The following is a 3,579-nucleotide window of genomic DNA, read 5'->3' on the forward strand; positions in this document are numbered from 1 at the left end:
ATGTGGAAAATTTTTTCTTCTTATTTTGCTGTCTCGACGCATATTATTCTAATTTATTATATTTTTTTAATGAAATCAGGATGAGAACTCATCCCCTTTTAGTTTTGTGATAGTGAACTATCGATTGTTGATCACAAATATTTATTATTATTATTTATCATTATCCACTCACCACACACATGAGACATATCTAAATTGACTTCAAAAATAATATATTTTTCTTTTATAGTTTATCTATTTTTTTTTTAAATTTAGCTCTTAATCTTTTAAACATAACAATTTTACACTTCTAATTCATTGAATCATAACAAATAAGACTTAAGTGATTATAATATTTATAAATAAAAATTAATATATAATTTAATAAGTCTTTATTACATTTTGACACTGTACGGTACTCAAGGTGAATTCCAAGGGCAAATTTAAAAATATTGTAAAGTTTAGGGGGCCAGCGATTTTTTCACAAATATCGCATATTTAAACGGTTTTATCACACGAAACACAATTTAATTTAAAAAAATACAAAAAAAGAGCACGTCGCCGCCTTCGTAGCGGAACGAGACGACGAAATCCACCGATCGATCTGGTCGCCTGAAGCTCCCGACGCCGGCAGCGGCTTCGCCGGATTCCATACAAGCATTTCCTTCCTTATTTTTATAGCATCGGTGTGATCTCCTCACTTCACCGCTTCCAGCTGCGTCGGGAATTCTTCTGCTCATGTTTTCATGGGTCGGAATGACCTAGGTCCTAGGGCGTGGGTACTGCGGCTCTGCCATTTCCGGAGGTGTAGCTTCTGATGTTCGAATTGTTTCCACTGGCCCTCCGTTCCCTGCTCTCGACCTTCCCTCGGTTCTGGCTCCCGGGGAGCAGTCGACGGTCGCCGGGCTCTCAAAACCCCGTCTTGCGAATGCGAGGAAGAAGCGTGCATCGTCCCGTGTGAGGCTGGATGTGATTTCGGACACTCAGGATGAAACAGGGTTCAATCCCTTTCGTTACGGTGCGGCATTGGATGCTCCCGGGCCAAATGAGATCGGAGGAACGCACGGGGATCAGAAGTTCATTGGATGGAAACCATTTCATGCCAAAGAGGAGGAAAAAGTTACAGAGAATTCGGAGTCAGGTAAGTTTGAATCTTTGAAGCATGGAGTTGATGCTGGTGATTTTGTCTTTCGGAGTGGCACGAAGACAAGCTCCAGGTTGGAGCAGAGCACCGAATATCGTTCTTCGGGGTTGGATCATGGTGATTATGAGTGTAATCCAGCATCCAGAAATTTAGGAGCTGAGAATACTGCATTTAGCCATGACGGAAGTGGTTGTGATGATGTTGCTGATATATTCCTGCTTGGGAGGGAATTGAAGGAAGACACTGGTTCCTGTCAAACTACGCCAGTGGTTGATCTAGATTTTGGTAATTTCGCATCAACTAAATCTGAAAGTTCTGGATTTGATTTTGGTGCTGGATCCTCAGCAAATTACAAAAGGGTTAATACTGGGGATCTGAGAAAGAATTGCAGTTTGTATACATTTTCGTTAGCCGACAGCAAGGAGAAAAATAAGAAACCTAATTTGACTACTGAGAGTTTTGGCAATCTAGATTTTGGTAGCTCTCAGGTAGGGAAGTCTAAAAGTGTTCCATTTGCCGGAGAAGTAATTAATAGTTTTAAAAGTGATAGAACTAATAAACTATCAAGTGAAACATCTGCCTTTGTGGATAGAACGCCCATGCTTTCTGATTCAATAGGTCTGAGCACAGGTGATACCTTGAATTGTGGCAAGCTGCTGAATCCTGGGGTTCCATTTGTAAATAGTTTTGTACCTAGAAAGTTTGAAAACACCTTTGTTTTTGGGGCAAATTCAGCAAGCAAGTCAGATTCAAAAGATAGTGTTGCTAAGAGCACTAGACAACCTATAAAAAGTGGAATTTGTGATGATTTTTCTTCCATATTTAATGGTAGGGTGCAGATATGTTCTAATTCAGTTGATAATTCTTTTAAAGCTTCTGATAGTCCTTCATTCTCTAGTCTTCATGATGAAATGGAGAAGCTGAATTTGCAAAATTCTGATGATGCTATTCTTTTTGAAACGATTAACCAAGGCGAAGAGGATACTAGACTAAATTCTGCTACTTATTTCGTGTTTGGTAATAGTAATTCGGCACCGAGTAGCTTTTATGATGAATTGGAGAAGCTGAATTTGCAAACTCCTAGTGATAATATTAATACAGAAAAGGGAAACCAAGCTGTTGAGAGTGCTAAACTTAATTCTATTAATCCTTTCATGTCCCATGAGTCTGTTCCTAGTAGCTTTCAAAATGTAATGGAGAAGTTGAATTTGCAAAGTTCTGGTGATGATATTGCTTCTCAAAAGGGAAACCAAGATGATGACAGTACAAAACATGATCCTGTTGATGTTTTTTGTGTTTGGTGAATGTTTTCCTAGTAATCTTCATGATGAAATGGAGAAGCTGAATTTGCAAGATTCAGGTGATGATATCTCTTCCGAAATGAGAAACCAAGCGGATGAGAGTACAAAACACAAGACAGCTAGTTCTTTTGTGTTTGGTAATGACAAGTCTTCTTCGACTTCCTCTGGCAGTTGTCCTGTAATTCCATCAGCTGAGAAGGATAATAAAGTGGAGATTCAGAGAGAGCTAGAATCAGATAATGTAAGGACTGTCTTCAATTTCACAGGTATGCTAGAGCAAGCAGGAATTGCACACACAGAATTTAGAAGTTCAAAAACTACAGAAGACCTATTGAAGGAGAGTTTATTTTCTGGACAATGTCAAACTATGCCATTCATTGGAAGGAAGGCTGATTGTAAAGCTTCCAGAATGAGAAAAGAAATAGTAAACTAAAAAATATCATTCCACCGCATCAAACCTTTACTCAAACATTTTCCTCCATTGAAGAAGTGTTTGAAAGTAAATATCCAGATTCTGTTGATTGTTGCTTATCGATGGATTATTCTCCTTATCAAGAGAACTTAGTAGCTGAGCCAAGTTTAAGAGAAGATTCAGTACCATCAGGTAGATCCAAACATGTTGCCTCAACCCATGCATCTATTGATACACAAAAATCAATCCATTTAGTTGAAAGTGAATGCCTTATTTCTACCACACAAAACTTGAATAACACTGGAGATGATCCAACACATGGTGAACTAAATCAAAATGTTTCCGTAGATCATTTAGACAGAGAATTTGGTCTCAAATCTCAGAAAAATTTATTCCAAACTCTGAAATTGAGGATGCTGCTTGTGGAAGTAGCATTACTGCAACAGGAATTGAACCTCTAGGTGCTAGTCAGGGAGGAACATGCTTTACTTTCAATTCTACTGTAGAAGACTTTGATGGTGAAAATTTTATGTTTGGTGCGTCATCTTTGATTCAAACTCCATTTTCAGCATCAAAGCATCAACACTGAAAGAAAAACAAGATGAAAGTTCATGAGATTTTAAATCCTATTTCAAACTTTGCTCCCATTGATTCATCAATGAATATTCTTCAAATTCCCAGCAACTTGATGCAACCAAATCATGCAAGAGGAAAAAAACATGTGAGCAATACTGGATATGACA

At 38.1% G+C, this 3,579-nt stretch overlaps 1 pseudogene; it reads left to right on the top strand.

Moving 5' to 3' along the window:
* The first annotated feature begins 725 nt into the window (after positions 1-725).
* On the top strand, positions 726-3,572 carry LOC141819505 (uncharacterized; annotated as a pseudogene).
* The last annotated feature ends 7 nt before the right edge of the window (positions 3,573-3,579 follow it).

The sequence above is a fragment of the Curcuma longa genome, unplaced genomic scaffold (assembly GCF_044706935.1).
Source record: "Curcuma longa cultivar G26 ecotype Majalengka, Jawa Barat unplaced genomic scaffold, ITB_CL_G26_1.1 contig_7796, whole genome shotgun sequence".
NCBI classification, from domain to species: Eukaryota; Viridiplantae; Streptophyta; class Magnoliopsida; order Zingiberales; family Zingiberaceae; genus Curcuma; species Curcuma longa.